Here is a 17,806-nt window from a genome sequence, read left to right on the forward strand (position 1 = left end):
TTAAGAGAATATGAAGTATCTCTAAGCACTTAAGATGATAAGGTGCTCAAAGAATCTAAGCTGCTGTAAGAATACAGCCCAAGAAGAAACACTTGTTGATATTTGGGCTAGCCGGGCGGTGGTGGTGCACACCTTTAATCCCAGCACTCGGGAGGCAGAGGCAGGCGGATCTCTGTGAGTTCGAGGCCAGCCTGGTCTACAAGAGCTAGTTCCAGGACAGGAACCAAAAGCTACGGAGAAACCCTGTCTTGAAAAATCCAAAAAAAAAAAAAAAGATATTTGGGCTAATGGAACAAAAAAGCAAGTTCTTGTTTTGGGTAATTCTTCAAATTTCGGACCCAAATATGAGTTTGAAGCCATTTTTTTTCTTTTTAAGCACTTGATGCTAAGGATTGACAGAGAAACATGACACTATGCTAGAAAATGAAGTACTAATATATTTAGAGAATTTAAGATGTTTACTTCCTTCTCTGTTTCGTTTTGGTTTTGTGAGGCATAGTCTCACTATATAGCATAGCTGGTCTTCAATGTTGTGACACTCCCCCTGCCTCTCAGCATCTTAAGGCCTGGGATGACAGGACTCCACTGTGATGATTTAAACCTCTTTAACCAGTTTTATCTCTAAGCAGGTGTTCAGCAGCTGGTCTGTGTTAATCCGGAGTGTAAGTTAGAGGACCTGATGTGTACCGTCTCTGCCAGGTTTACAGATGGAAGCTCTGGGTAACTCATGTTCACACCCAAGGACAGATCAGTCAACTCATGAATTATGTAAAATAGTTAATATTAGTTGCGAAAATGTAACTTATTTTTTCCCACTAGTTCTGCTAGCACTAGAGAAAATATTAAAAAGAAATTAGATGACTGTCAAGCCTGTTACCTTCATGCTTAATACGTTTCATAGGGGGAAATCCAGAAATTAGTCCATAGAAATATGTGCTCATGATTTCATTGCATTCAATTTTTTTTTTGAGACAGGTCTGTCTCCTTGCATAACCCTGGCTGTTGGAATGTGTTATATAGACCAGGATGACCTTGAGTTTGAAAGAATTCCTCTTCCCTCTGCCTTCTGAGCACTGGGATTACACTCCTGCACCACCACGCCTGGCTGCTACCCCCAAGCTCCTGTGATTTGAATTAGAGCAGTAGGGCCATGCCAAAGCTGACTCAGAACCAAATGCAAGATGCTACTTAGATTAATATGGCTCTCAAACTTGCCCCTTATAGCGCCTATAGATACCTCTACACACACACACACACACACACACACACACACACACACACACACACACACACACAATGTTGTGATCTGTGCAGGCTAAAGCTTGGACATGCACCCACTGGCAGGTGGTACTTTGAATCACTAACAGGTGGCTGACTTGCTTTTTCTTTTTTTTTTATGTGATCTCATAAGCATTTTATTTTTAACATATAGGAATAGTGGCATATTTGGTTTCTGACTTGCTTTTTCACTTTGATTTCCTTGACCCCACTACAATTTCAACCATTTGAAATATGACTGCTGTTCTCAGGCTGTGACTTGAAGTCTTAAAGTATGCTCTCCATGCAAGTAAACAGATCACCAAACAGAAGAAACGCCAGCCTTAATTTAAGTAAAACACGAAACCTATAGTTTCAACCAATTAACACCCGCGTGCAGAAGTGAGTGCCTTCTTTGTAGAGTGAAGGGGTTGAAGCGAACAGGCTCTGGTCCTTATTACTACCTACGAAAGGATGGGGCCAAAGCTGCAGTCGTGTGTTGTGCAAAGAAGGTCTATGTTCCAAGAACTGAATGGCTAAGCAAGTCCTTTGTCGTGAGATCAAGTGTACTTCTAAAGAGTAAGACAACTGGACTGCCTTATGTAATGCAATCTTATGGGACCACTCTCACTCATGTGGCCCGTTAACCAAAACAGTATGTGTGAGTGCAACTCCCAATTCCATAGTGCAGAGTTATCATGCTTTTAACTTCATAACATAAAACCCAAGGAATCAAAAGATACAGTCAAGTGCTTTACTTTAAAATCATTATTATTTTTAATTATGTGTATATGTATGTGTGTTTGTGAGCATGTGACTGTAAGGACCCATGTAGCCCAGAAAAGGACATCAAATGACCTGGAGCTGGAGTTTTAGGTGGTTATGGCCCCCCCAACATGGGTACTGGGAACCAAAACTTAGATCCTCTGGAAGAACAAGAGTGCATGCTCTTAATAGCTGAGTCAGCTCTTCAGCCCTCATTAAAAAAAAATAACATTAGCAACTACTGCAATTAAGACAATAAACCTATATTTTTGTTTCACACATAAAGCATACTGCCATCAATATTACCAAAACAAACCAAGAATTCAGCTAACATTTGTGACCTACATAGAATATGCCATAAGTACGCATGACAAATGCAAAGACAGCCTCCAATGAGTCCTGTGAAATTTCAGTTGAGAAGCACTTTTGCCTGTCTTAATGGCTGCTTGCTCATGAATGCATTCTTCTTCCATTACTAAAAATCCACATATTTAAAAAGCAGCCTAGCTAAAATGTCTCCACAAGGAATTAAATCGATGCACTTTCACAGATAAAAATCAGCCATTCTGAGAAGGAAGGAAAACATGTTGGTTTTCTATTGTGGACTATAGGAGTCTCCACATCTCACTCTGTGCAGACATCCTGGCGAAATGTGCCTTATAAAAAAAAATCTAAGCCAGGCCCGGTGGTGGTGGCGCACGCCTTTAATCCCAGCACACAGGAGGCAGAGGCAGGTGGATCTCTGTGAGTTCGAAGCCAGCCTGGTTTACAAGAGCTAGTTCCAGGACAGGTTCCAAAGCTACAGAGAAACCCTGTCTTGAAAAATCAAAAAAAAAATCTAAGCCAGGTGTGGTGGGACATACCTGTGATCCCCAGCACTGGAGAGGCAGAGGCAGGAGGATTTCCAATGAATCTGAAGCTAGCTTGATCACAGTGACTTCTGTGTCAGGCAAGGCTATATAGGCAGACTCTACCTCAAAATAAGTAAATAAAAGTGAAAGTATCGAATATAAAAACTGAGCTACATATACGGTTATCTGGTGAGAAAACTTACTGGTAAATTGACAATTAAGATAAATATAACTCACACTATGAAACCATGACAAGCCAAGGCTTTGAAGAACTAAGTTACTGCCATAGTATCATGAGGTTGGTGGTATCATTCCAAACTACTGAGTTCTTTCTCTTTTTCCCCTTGGCAATGCCTGTCTAGGACATGGAAGCTTGACCCCAGTCTCTCTCCCATCCTCCCCGCCCCCGTCCTGGCTTGTTTATTAATTTAAAGCACAAAGTCTCTCTTGAAAGAGGTTGGACAGTCCCCTAGAGGATGATGCCATGGAGGAAAGATGACAGGAGGCAGCGTCTGGGGAGGGTGGGCCAAACACACCAATGAGAACCCACCCGGTGCTGGGCAGCCTGCAGACCTGAGGGGTTTCCCGGGTGACTGAGTTGCCACTGGATTCATCCCCTTTGTCTTGGTACAATAAGGAGCCTCCAAGCCCTCGGGATGCTGCCTCTCCTCTCTATCATCATTCATATCTCAGCTATGACAGGACTAAAAAAGACTCTGATGGGAAATGTGCCACCAATTAGCATATCCCACCACCCCCACCCCCACCCCCACACACAAAAGAGGCTTTTAAACTTCTGCTTTTTAAAAACCAGGGCCTGGGTGGGGAGGGGAACCACCAGGCAGCTCTTAGCAACAGTGTCTGAAATTCAATGATCTGCACTCCCTCTGAACAGCTCATATGTTTTTCAATTTTCTTCAAGCAAGCGTCCTCTCAGATGGCTTAGGAACTTATTAGAAAGTATTTATTCAGCCACTAGGTGATAAACGGCCTCCCTCTTGTCGTTAAATTGCAATTCAATTCCTTGATTAAAAAATAATAATTATCAACCGCCAGTCCTTCCTTCATAATCCTGTTACAGAGTATCAACAGCATCCTCTGCCCAGAGAAATTGACAAAAAGAAGAAATGCATTGAGGGGACAGCCCTGTCATATGTAGTTACCTGTTTCCCATCTCCATGAATAATGAGGGGAAACGATAAAGGAAAGCAACATGGGCTGTGTTAGCCTGGGGGTTGCCCGTGGAAGGCCAGCAATCATTTCACGCTTGCTTTCTCCTAAGGAGACTCCCAAAACACAACAGATCTAACCCATTTGAAAGGTCACAAAAATGTCATTTGAGGAGCACTCGGTGAGCCAGAGCCTTTGCTGCTCAATCATGAGGACCTGAATTCAGATCGCAGAACCCATGCAAAAAGCCAGGGAGGGCTGTAGCACCAGTGGTGCGGTGGGGTGGAGACAGGGGGATCACTAGGACTTCAGGGTCAGCGAGGGATCTTGCTTTAAAGGAATATGACAGTAGGACACCTGACTTCCTCCTCTGCCTTCTGCACTTGGGCATGGACACCTCCCCACATGTGATCATATACCCGCCCCCACGAGCTCACACACACAAGCAAGTAAACTTCTAGGACTAGCAAAAGAAATGATTCATGGCCCATGCCATGAAATATTAATTCTCTCAAGGACTGATTCTCAGTTTGGAAAGAAAAAATGGAGATTTATCTGACTCAGAATGAATTCTTTAAAGACCTCTTAGCTTTTAATGGCAGCTCAAAGCCACGAGGGAGTCCTTAAAAGGGTGGCCGCCTCTACAGAGGGTCCAGGCCCTCAGCTACCCAAAGTACAATTGCACCCCAATCCAACTTGGGAAACCAATGAGTTCACTGCGCATTCTTTACAAAGCCTGGGCGAGGGGGTGCACTCACAGCAGCTGCTCCATGAAGCTGGAGACTTCCCCATAGCTACAAAGCTGGGGTACATTTCTATACTCTAGCATGTCCAGAGACCATGACGGCACATATATTTAGTGCAGAATCACACACTAATGGCTGGGAAGTGCAGGAGGGATCGACTGGCGTGTCTAATGACCTTCCCTAGCCTCTTCTATGAGAGAATGTCAGTGGTCTTCATGTGTTGCTCGGTGCAGAGTAGAGCCAATCAGACATTGAAAAATCCTCGCCAAACACTCAGCTGATGGCTCTTAGGCTCCCACTTTCAGCTGAGTTATACCTGGAGTAGCTAGCTACCCATGGAGAGGCAATTCTGCTCCCCCTCCCCGTGGCAACCTTCTCTGGTTGGACTACCCCCTTTATTTTCCCTAGCGTCCATCTCTGCATGTGTAAGACACGCAAAATCACCTTTTCTTATGGAGTCAAATGATTCTTCCTTGTCCCAGCGCCTCCACTCCAGATCTGAGGACAAGATTTCTCTTCTAAACTCCATTCTTTTATTTACCGAACATCCACATGCACAACATGTCAGCTGACATGGGAATGAAAAGATACAGAGTCTAATTAGGACAGGGAAGATAAATTTAACTTAGAATATGTTGAATTTAAAAGGCTTTAAAATATTTTGCTTCGTTGCTGTCTCTTGGAGGCCTGCTTTTTTCTGAAGGGACTCAAAGGGGACAGATCTGGGGGAGAAGAGATGGGGAGGTCTGGGAGGAGTGAAGGGAAGGGAAGCTACGGTCAGGATATATTATATGAGAAAAGAATCTATTTTCAATAAAATAAATACATCTTTAAATGAAAGTGTCTGCGTATATATATATGTTGGCACTTACATTACATATGCATGCATAGATACATAAATAGGCATAATATATGCATTGATATGTAATAAACATATTTGTGAGTGCACATGTGCTCCCATGTACATAAAATCGTGGGAACAAGCTGTACACACATGCGTATACTTACACATACTTCCATTTAAATATATTATAGCCTTCTAAACTCAAAGTATGCAAGGTTGAATTCCTTTAAAAAATTTTTGAAGATTTATTGTGTGTGTACAAGTATTTTGCCTGCATGTATATATGTGCACCACATACATGCCTGGTGATCAGAAGAGGACACTGGATCCCCTAGAACTGGAGTTATAGACAGTTGTGAGCTGCTTTGTGGGGCTGGGAACGGAATCTGGGTCCTCCACAAAGAGCAACATGTAACCATTCCTCTTTTTTTTTTGTGATTTGTTCACTTTTAATTCCTTAAAAAAAATTTTAAGGCTATTTTATTTTATGTGTATGGGTGTTTTGCCAGCATGCATACATGCACACGACATGTGTGCCTGGTACCAGCAGAGGTCAGAAGAGGGTATTACATCTCCTGGAACTGGAGTTACAGACAACTGTAAGCTGCCATGTGGGTCTTCTGCAAGAGCAACAAGTGCTCTTAACTGCTAAGCTGTCTCTCCAGCCCCACATTTCTCTTTTTGTTATTTGTACATTTTGGTGAAAAACAAATTTCTAAAACTTCTATTTATTTGGGTACGTGTGTGTATGCATACCGCAGTGCATGGAGGCGGACACCTTGTGGGAATTGCTATTCTCTCTCTATCATGTAGGTCCTTGGGATTGAATTCAGCTCAGTAGGCTTGGCAGCAAGTACCTTCACCCGCTGAGCCATCTTGTTGGTTTCCATTTGGGGATTTTTGAGACATAGTCTTGCTATGTAGTCCTGGCTGGCCTGTAACTAGTTATGTAGATTAGGCTGGCCCTACATTTATAAAGTTCTTCCTTGCCTCTACCTCTCTTTAGTGCTGGGATTACATTGCTCTTCTTGATCCCTAACCCCATCAGATGCCTCCCATATACCCCCACCCCAATGCTCTCCTCATCAAAGGCATCTTTACTCCCAACACTTTAGAATCATAGCTCTGCCACTTACCAGCTAAGCCGCATTGGGAAGTTAGCTAGCTTCTACTTCCATGGGTGTAGTTCAACATCTGCTTAGTGGTTGCAGTAATATATTCCCATACCACCATATAATATATAGTTTGGAACAACCATTCAAGGTAGACAATGTCCCTCTATACTGCGCATGCATGCTCTCTATAAAAGATGTATCAACCATAACTCATCCACATTAGTACTAAAGAGATGTGGGCCAGGAGGTCAGTAGTTCAAATCCCTCTTTACTCCTTTCTTTTACCTTCTCCAACCTCAGACTTGTATCATCAACAGTGGCCAATTGCGATTTCCACAATTGCCTACCTGAAACTAAAAATCAAACTTTATTTTCCCAAAATGAACATTTTCATGGAGTTTTCCCCCTCATCTGCAATGAAAATATTTCCCATGAGACCAGGCTGTCTATCAGTGGCACACACGAATTACCCTTTTCTCTGCTAAACCAAGAGTGTCTGCTCCACTGCCAGGGCCCCTCACAGTTAACCTTCGTGCATCCTCTGGCCTCTGCTTCTTGGACCTGTTTTCTTCTCACTCTTCCTTGCCTTCCAACTTGATATATGTCTCTTCAATTTCAAGGTACAACTCAAGGGTCGTGGTGCGTGTGAAACCATGATTTGGTTCTCACTGTCTATGTTCCCCCAACGTATCTCATTATAATACATTATCTTTTATGTATGTCAGGCTTATAGTTCCTTAAGATTTCTCTATGTTTCCCCCCCCTCTGGTGCCATGTCATAGAAACTTATGCCCTTTGATTTGAAAATTACCGTGTAATTTCTCTATCTTAAGTAACAAAATAACCACACACCATCATCTCTATCCGGGAACTGTTAAGTATTCAGGCATGTACTATAGTCGCAGATACTTGCAAGGGTGAGACAGGAGGATCACTTGAATCCAGGAGTTCAGTAATAGCTTGGGTAACATAACAAGATCCTCTTTACCCCATCTCAAAACAAATGAAGAGGGCTCTGTGTGTTTGTGTGTGTGTGTGTGTCTGTGTGTGTATCTCGGTTGATAAAGTGCTTGGTTTGCAGGCATAAGGACCTGAGTTTAATCTCTGGAACTCACATAAAAAAAGACAGGAGTGGTGGTGCCCATTTCTTAATCCAGCCCTGGGGAGGTAGGGACAGAATCTTTGGGCCTACTGGCCATCCAGTGTAGCCTAATTGATGAGATCTGGGCCAATGAGAGATGCTATCTCAAATAAGGTAGACGGCATCCCTGAGGATGACACCCAAGGGTGTTGTCTAGCTTTCACTTGCTCACTCTCTCTGTCTGTCTGTCTCTCACACAAAGCTAAAACAAAACAAAAAAATGTTAAGCAAATATCATTTCATTACCAGATGGAATTTGGCAAACAATGCAGTGCACATTTATGTATCTAATGCATTGTATCCCTAGAGCTCAATAGATAGAAATGCTGCTAAGTAGCTTTCATTTTCCACCTATGGTTTGTGAAGCCCAGGGGGCCCCACACGACCTCACTGTGGAACAGGGAACACATCCATCTGTCAGCAGCAATTGTTTTATTGACCTGATTAAAGAACAACTATGTCCATGGTCAAAAAGATCTATCCAAACACATCAGCCTCAGCGACACAGGAGCAATAATTAGAGATTCATTATGCCTGCATTAAAATATGAGTCAGTGGGCACAGCCCAGATTCATGCGCTATTAACATTTACCCAACTTATTTCTCTTGCTGGTTATGATGTGTAGTTAGAGCCAGAGCCCATTTTTAAACAAAACCAACTAAATACAGCTTTTCTAAGGTAGTCCAGACATACCTTATAATTCACCGAACTGCATACACTGTTGTGAACACATTCCCAGCTTTCTGCTTACTGTAATTGGCACCATGATCTGATTTTGAATGTTTTTATTCCCCCTAAAAGAAAGCCTAATCCCACCAGCACTCAGCCCCTACCCTTCCTGCTAGTCCTGACACAAAGAAGCAATACTTTCTTTATAAAATTGCCTTTTCTGGACACTTAACATGCAACTAAAAAAACACTGCAGGCGTTTTTTCACTTAGCATAATTTCTCATCTTTTTTCACTTAGCGTGATTTCTAAAGGTCACCCACACTTAGCATGTTTTTTTTTTTGATTGCTGTGTCACATTCCATTGCAGTACATAGCAAATTTTGTTCCTTCATTTGAGTTTTGACTTTTGGGCTATCATTAATATTAGCATTACAGATAAGCCTTTGTGTGAACCAAGTTTTCAATTCTCCTTGTTGTATATACCTAGAGGTGGGAAGAATATTTGGGCCATATGGGAACTCTATGTTTAGCCATTTGAGAGTCTGCCAGGCTGTTTTCCAAAGTGGCTAGCCTACACATTTTTTCCATTTCCACCAGTAGTGTGAGAGTTTTGAATTTTCCACACCCTCATCAACACTTCTTTTCTGTATGTTTGATTCTGGCAGGTATGATGTGATATCTCATTGTGGTTTTGTTCTGTGGGTCCCAAAGGACATGTTTTCATGCACTTCTCTGTGTATCTTTTTAGGGGTGTTGTATTAAATCTTTTACTTTCATTCTGAGTTGCCAATTGTGAGCTCCTTTTATACATTCTTGATGCAAGTCTCATAGATTCAATTCTACTGAGACAGGGTCTCACAATGTAGACCAGGCTGACCTTGACCTTACAAAGATCTGACTGCCTCTGTTTCCTGAGTGTCGGCCCTAAAGGCATGTGCCACTCTGCCAAGCTCTACACTCACTCTCTTTTAAATATTTTCTTTTAATTCGTGGATTGCATGTCTATTTTCTGATAGTATCCTTTGCAATACAAATGATTTAAATTTTGATAAAAATGCCGATGCATCTATTATCCCCTTTGTTCCTTATATTTCTGGTGTTGTATCTATGAAGTGTGTGTGTGTGTGTGTGTGTGTGTGTGTGTGTGTGTATGCATTCATGGGAATCAGTTCTCAGCTTTTTCCACGTGGGTCCCTGGGATCAAACTCAGGTCGTCAGGCACAGTTACAAGTACCTTTATGCATTGAGCCATCTTGCCTGCCCATTTAAGTTTCTCCATTGTTTTAACATGAAGCAACACCGAGAGAGCAAGAGCTGGGATCTAGTTTGCCTCCATTTACTCAAGTGTCTCCTGCTATTAGCCAGGATAGTCTCTTTTTTCACAGCAGAAAGCTGAGCACTTGAAAGGCTTCCAAGTCTATTTATTTAGGAAAAATTGCCAAGTTCCAGCTCACAGGAGTTTTGTTCATTGGCAAGAAATAGACTTCCATCTTCCCTCTTCCAACAGTCCAAATGCTTCCAGTACACGCAGAAGGTAGAGTTTATTTTTCCCTGCAAAGATTGAGAGTGCAAAACTGATTTTTCTTTGCATCGATTTTTAACTGTCACTTAGATTGCAGGTGCCAACTAGTTATGAGTGTTTTATTTAAGTCATTAGCATTCCACCACTTTTTCTTGAGACAACGTCTTAAGTAGCCCATGCCACACCATCTTTTAAAGGGGCAGTGGATGTAGCTTGAGGCTTAAACTCTTGCCTCTTTTAACAAAGCCTTGGGTTCAATCTGCAATAATGCTAAAAATGAGGGACAAAATGGAAGAAAAGGTAATTTTCAAAAAACCTAACAATCATCAATAACACATTAAATAAATACAGTTAAATTTTCTGAAATTACATTGTATTATTTGCCAATGACTTTGTCTCTCAAAATCTCCTTTCTACAAATAAGGATCTCTGGTCTTTATAGATTCCAGTGTATTATTTCTCAAAGAAATGTATAAACGCCCTATCTAAATTCTAACTCAGTACTAATCCCATTTACATTTCATTTTCCATAGATTGAATATATGAATTATGGTTCGATTCAGCCCCCTTCTCAGCATTTACTCAGGCCCTCTCCATAGCCATCTCTTTACAGGAAATGTGTTTGCTAATCCACTAGCCACTCAGCTGCAAGGAGATTAATGCTACTGCATTAGAAAATGGCCCCTATAGATCATGCCAAATGAGTAATTCCCAATATTGGACTTTGTAGTAAAGCCAAAAGGGCCCTCCAAATGATGACTTTAACATTCACTGTCTATCAAGGTTCTTTTCCAAGTAACTTTACTAAAACAGTGTTTTAAATATTAATTGTTCATTAGAATTTCCTATCACTCTGTTTTGAAATGGTGTTGGCCATGGAACCCAGAGTTTTGTATGTGCTAGGCAGATACACCCCGACTGAGCTACACCCCCAGACTCTGCTGCAAGTTTTGAACCACCTTTGTTTCAAGACATCAAAGGTGAAGTAGAAAAGAAACACCTACATTTTTTCCTATATCTAAGCCTAGAACTACATGAATATTCAATGGCCATTACAAAGATATTAAGGCAGTTACCATCCCCTCCAGAAAAATCAAGAACTTCAAACACATTTCCTGCGACTCCAACTTCTGTTGCATCTTACGAATGTCCCTTGACCAGCTCTTCTACACCCCAAACAGCCTCACAAAATTTTGCCTTGGGACTCATCTTTCTGATTGTGGAGGCTATCCTGGATGGAGAGGGGCTTGTCTTATGGTAGCCTTATTGGCTTATGAAAGCATAATCCTATGATCATATTTAAATGGACCTCAGAAAGGGCACTCCCCTGGGATAGAAAGGGTGTGTAAGAGAATGTCAGTAATACAGAAACCTAAGAGAAAAGTCCAAAGGTGCAGGAGAGCTGGCTCACTTGGTAAAGCACTTGGAGTGCAAGCATGAAGACCGAAGGCCTGACCCTAGTACCCATGTAAATAGCCTGATCTGGCAGGTATAGGCCTGTTACTGCCCTGCTGTGGAAACAGAGTCAGGAGGGTCCCTGGGGCTGGCTGGCCATCTGATGGAGCCAAACTGATGAGCTTCAGGTTCAGTAAGAAACCCTGTCTCAGAAAATAAGGTAGGAAAAAAATTTAAAAAAAAAGAAAGAAAATAAGGTGGGGGTCAGTGAGATGGCTCAGTGGATCAAAGAGCTTGCTGTGCAGCTTGACTACCTGAATTCAACCTGGGACCTTTATAAAAAGCCAGGTGTAGTGGCACACATCTGGATTCCTGGCACTCCTGAGGCAGGATGGGAGGCAGAGACAAGAGAATTAACTGGAAGCGCACGGACTAGCCAGTCTAGGGTACATCGTGGGGCAGACAAAACAGAAACCCAAACAAAGAAACAAACAAGGTAGGAGAGAATCCACTCCAAATACAATAGCAATTGTAAGTCACCATTTTAATATGATGGAAGGAGATTGTAAAAGACATCCAACATACACTTCCGGAGCACACACATACACATCCCACTTCTCAAAAGGCAAAAAGTGACAAAGATGTTGAAAGAAAGAATATAAAGGGAAGTCAGGGCATGCTGGCTCATGCCCATAATCCTAACACTAGGGAGGCGCTGGCAAGAGGATTAAGAGTTCAGATGCATCCTCAGCTACACAGTGAGTTCTAGGCCAAACTAGACTGCATGAGATCCTATTTCAAATACATGCACGCACACAACACACACACACACACACACACACATTCACAGGCAAGCATGGTGGTGCATACCTATAGTTTCAGCAAGAGGCATACTATGAGTTTGAGGTCAGTCTGGACTACATAACAAGATCCAGGACATACAGGGCTGTATAGCAACACACTGTCTCAAACCAGCAAAATGATGCATACAAACAGATGTGAATGAAATAAGTAAAGCGCTGGTATAGTAATGAGACGATCGTTTCTTGGAACGTGTTCTAACAAAATTAGAGAAAAAAAGGGCTGATTAGAAAGATTGTCAGGGACAGAGCTCTCTGGATGTCCCCCAGTCCTTTCTTTACAACTCCAGTATTCTGGGAACGCTTGTAGCACCGCCAATCTCCTGCCCCATTCATTTGGACATAATCATGTATTGCTGTACACTCTCAGTTCTTTTGGGCACAGAGTCACTTCCTGGAGGCTGATGTATGCATGAGTGCACTGTAAATATAAACAAATGCATGATGGAACAATTGAGTATAATCAGCTTAAAGCTAAGTGCAATCGATTATTCTGGATTCTCCTAACAGTCATCGAAATATTAAGACAATAAAGCTAGCAATTCCCCTTGCATAGAAGTGGTAAAGTCATCAACACCATGATTGTTTTGGGTTGAATATAAAATGCCCTCCCTCTGAGGGCCCATGGCTTTGAATACTTGGTCCTCAGCTGGTAGTGTGCTTTTGGGAGGTCGTAGAGCCTGCAGGAGGTGAAGTTTAGCTGATGGAACTAGTGACAGAAGGGTTGGTCTTCAACCCCATGAACACACACACATGACTAAATAGGCCTGGGAGATGATTCAGTGGGTAAAGGCAAGCTGCTATCAAGCCTGATGATCTGAATTCAATCCCCAGGACTCACAAGATGGCAAAAAAGAAGCAGCTCTCTCAAGCTGTCTTCTGAACGTCATGTGCATGCAGTGGTACGCATATTGCTAAACATATCTAGAAACAATAAAAAGTGTAATACAATGTTCTTAAAATGAAAATAAAAAACGTTTAAAAATATAACAAAACACTGGGCAGTGGTGGCACATGCCTTTTATCCCATCACTTGGGAGGCAGAAGCAGAGGCAGGTAGATCTCTGAGTTGGAGGCCAGCCTGGTCTACAGAGTGAGTTCTAGGACAGACAGGACTACACAGAGAAACCCTATCTTGAAAAACAACAACAACAACAAAATACAATCACACATCCAATAATGATACTTTAGTTAATAATGGAGCACATAGGCGATTTCTTATGAAAACAAAATAATAAAAAAAAAAAAACGCCAAACCAGATAGGAAATATTTGAAAGTTTGCTGTCCATATGATCTTTGTTACCACTTCTCATTTCTACCATTAATTCTATCACAAAAGCAGCAGCCCTGAGCACGATGGAAAGAGTGGCCATGGTCATGTTTCAACAAAAGTTTAGTTATTAAAACAGGTGGCTGAATCATGTGCTGTGGTACAAGCATAGGTAACAGTTGGAAGAATGCACCCCCCCTTTAGAGGCAGCGTCTATTAAGTAGCTCTGGTTATCTTGTGACTTACTATATAGCCCAGACTGGCCTTGAACTCATAAAAATCCACCTGCCTATGCCTCCCAAATGCTGGGATTAAAGGTATGCTCCATCATGTCAAGCAAATGTGCACTTCTTATCTCCAAGAATGCTAGTTTGATGATGGTACATGTCACTTACATTTAACCATTGTTATTTAGTCTTTAAAATTGTTCTAATTGGCACAACTGACAAAATGATAAGAATACAGGGGAAGCTTCATGTGATGGGGGTACACCTGTATTCCCAGTACTTGGGAGGTTGAGGCGGGAGGATAGCAGACCCTGTCTCAAAAAGAAAAAAAAAAAGCTATTGCATAGATAACAATCAGATACTAGATTTGTTACTGAATATCTTATTTTGATTTTGCTTGGTTGGGTTTTTGTTTTTGAGATAAAAGTCTTGCTATGTAGCCTCAAACAGACAGCAAGCATCCAGGATCTGTCTCCTCCGTCCAGGGATTCTGGGTGTGCACCACTGTGCCTTGCTGGGGACCCTGCTTTTTATGTTTTTTGCCTGTCCCCACTCTCCCACAGCTGCCTGCACCTTTCCAAATTCTCCTAACCTCCCACAGGACAAACAGAATTCTGGTGCTTTGTTACTACAGTTTGGGGATGGAGATTACAATTTCACCTTTTATGGGCATCACATGGTATGGGAATGGGTACAGAACACATCGAAAAGTGGGGTTCCTGGATCAATGAGTCAGCGAATTTATGACTGTGATCCCAAGGGACTCGCCATTCCCCACCTTGTTCTAGATTCCTCGGCGGCACACCTGGGTACCTTCTGACCACATTGGTGCTAGGAGAAAGAAAAGCTGAAACACTGTTTCCTATGTTTGTCCCCAAGACTACCCTATGCACAATGATTTCATAGAAGGCTTCACAGGACCCAGCACCTTGAACTTCCAGGCAGTGTTTATTACAGCAAATGCATAAGGGCATACCAACGGGTCCTAAGGGGCAAAGATGGCGCAGAGTCAAGGAGGACCCATATGCAGACTTTCTTCTGCTCTCTCCCTCCCAGGAAAGGTGATACCTGGCATGCTTTGCCCCAGCAATGAAAATGTGTCTCCTATATAAAAGTTCCACCCAGAGAAGCCCATTTAAGAGGCAGGTTGGGCCCACAGGCATCCTCTGCCTACCCATGGCAAGGTTCCAGAATCTAGGAAGGAAAGCCAGCACTCAGCATCAACCATATCCACAACACAATTAGGCAACCTAAAGCAGCTTGACAAGGGAGTTGGTGATGAGGGGGAGAATGTCCTTGTCCTTTAGAGAATAGCTCATCACCTAAATTCTCTTATGTAAAGGAGACAGACAGACAGACACAAGTGCCCATACATGCACACCGCACACCGCACACCGCACACCACACACACACACACACACACACACACACACACACACACACACACACACACACACAGACTCTCCCCTTTAGAGATAGCTCTGCCATGCCAAATCTTCCCTGCACTGTCTAGCAAGGTGAAGTCTTTTCAGATCAGCCAGCCAGTTAGTTTGACTGTATATCACCAAAGGCAGGAAGTGAGTGTGGCTTTGGGTAAACCATGGCTCCGTGGGATCAACTCTGATTGGCCAGCTGCTTGCCTTGAACTACTTCACACCATTTGAACTGAACCGCAGCTCACTCCAGGCTGCCGCAGGGAAATGTGCCCGGCATGACAAAACTGTCTCCGAACAAAATTACTATTTATCGCTAGCTGCTGCTTGAGAGAGAGAGAAAATGACCCCATTCTTTCATTCTTCAGCACTACAAAGGGCCAAGAGGGAACAGGGCTAATACTGGCTTCAGGGATTTTCATGAAAGACTGTACCAGCTCAGCGAGAAAGCAGGATACAGAATAGATAGCCTTTGGTTTGGAAGTAGGGGTTTAAATACACAAATTCCTGAACAGGCATTTTTCTCTTTAGAGCAAGTATTTTTCTAGGGATTCTCTATTGGTGCAGCTATTTCGAATGCCTAGTTCTCCGAAATCATCAAGGCTTAATAGACTACATGCACGGGTAGAAAATGCTAGGGTTACAGGCAAGTACAACAATGCTGGGTGGTTTACATTTGTGTTGGGGATTCGAACTCCGATCCTCATGCTTGTCCACCCACTGAGCCATTTTCCTAGCCCTTGACCTGGACTTACAATGCCACTAATAAGCCTGTTTAGTTTGAGCTTTTTTAGAAGTGGAGTTCTATGAAACGTTCTCTTGAGATACTCTGCTGTCTTGCTGCATGTTCCGGTAGCTTATTCACTCTCAGAGCTGTGTAGAAATTCGTGACAGGACTAAACCATGGCTTATTTAGCCAGTCTCCTTCAAAAGGCATTTGGACTGTTTTATATTTACTGTTAGGAGGAAGAAGAGTTCAATGCATTCATTTTCCAAAATGCTAGTAAGAATATTCAAAATAACTAAATAGCAGGCTTACGATCAAGTACGCAAATTCTAAGTATTCCCTCGATGAGTGTGGCACCCCCTCCCCCACCAGTATAACCCATGTGACCAAAGCCAAGAGCAGGTAGCTTCCCAGGAGACCGTTTCTATTTTAAATCACCCCAAAGCCAGGAGCAGCCCCCAAATCTTTATACTTACAGCACAGCCTCCAACTGAGATGGCTCTCTCAGTGCACAAGGTTAAGCCCCAATTCTAGAGCATCCTCTGTCATTATTTGATGACCTCCTCGGGGGTCATGCTTGGCTTTGGTTTCAAAGTCTAGCAAATGAAGGAATGCAACAAGATGGACACCGGGGCCCTTTGCGTCTCCTGTCAGTCAAAGAACCCCATTGAACACTGGGATCGTTGTGGCGATCCCCTGTTGTTAATAGGTAATTACCATTTTCCTGCTTGCTGCCTGTCCAGTTTCTTACATATCACAATTAAACCATCATTTAGCCATCTCTGCTTATGGTGGGATCATTGTAGCTTTTGCTTGTCCCACAGATGGGCTCTCCTCCAAGTCTTTGTGGCTTCTCTGCAAACATCTTCTAATTATCTACATGCTTCTAAAAAGGAGCTCCCAATGGATTCTAATATTTTAGTCAAGCAGACCAAAGGTGATGAAGGAAAGAGAATCCACACAATGAAGGGATCAGTCAGCCCTCCTATTCAAAGTCTGGGAGAGGGATAGCGGCAGCCAGGCTGGGCATCCCCGTCCTACTACCTACGACTTTGCATCTCAGGAGGGCCATTAAGTTGTAAAGCTGCCTGCTCCTCCACAGTTCTTCCTTCAGATCCAGCTAGTCAGTACCCCCAGGTGAGCCCAAGGTATGAATACAAAATATGCAAGCCTTGGGAGGACACACTTTACCAGTTTTCTTCGACTCTCCTGCCTCCTCAGGACCCCTGCAATGACAGTTCACCAAGTCAGACGTTTAATCACATTCTAGCAAAGTCTCTTTTTACTGTGTAAGGTAGGAGAGTCACGGGTTCTGGGGAGTATTGGCCAGGGCATCTATGGGAGTTGTTCATTATTCTGCCTTGCAGAAGTGAGGCAAAACAATCCAGAAAGAAGCAATAATTATTTGCTAAAATCTTTCTTGTTTATTTGTTTTTGAGAAAGGATCATACTACGTAACTTTGGCTGTCCTGGAACTCACTCTGTAGACCAGGCTGGCCTCAAACTCAGAGATCCACCTGCCTTCTACATTCTGAGGGCTGGGATTAAAGGCTTGAGCCATCATGCCAAGCCCAAAGTCTTAATTTATGATTTTCTTGTTTGGTTACTATAAATATTTCATATGTTACCACATTGGAAACTTGCATCTATGTTCCTCAGCCGTGGTTATTCATATCTGGCTCTAGAATAAACTAGCTCTTACTTCCTTTGTATCTTGGTGATGACACCATCACCCCGTATAGTGCCTCTTCCTAGCTCTTGAGGAAACCCTTGGGTTTATTTTATAAGTTGGGTCTGACAGCTGCATGTC

The 17,806-nt window shown here is 42.7% G+C and overlaps 1 protein-coding gene across 1 annotated transcript in view; it reads right to left on the bottom strand.

The window, feature by feature from the left end:
- Positions 1–17,806, bottom strand: part of Gpm6b (glycoprotein M6B) — a 153,965-nt gene that overhangs the window by 55,739 nt on the left and 80,420 nt on the right. The window lies entirely within an intron of this gene.

The sequence above is a fragment of the Microtus ochrogaster genome, chromosome X, assembly GCF_000317375.1.
Source record: "Microtus ochrogaster isolate Prairie Vole_2 chromosome X, MicOch1.0, whole genome shotgun sequence".
NCBI classification, from domain to species: Eukaryota; Metazoa; Chordata; class Mammalia; order Rodentia; family Cricetidae; genus Microtus; species Microtus ochrogaster.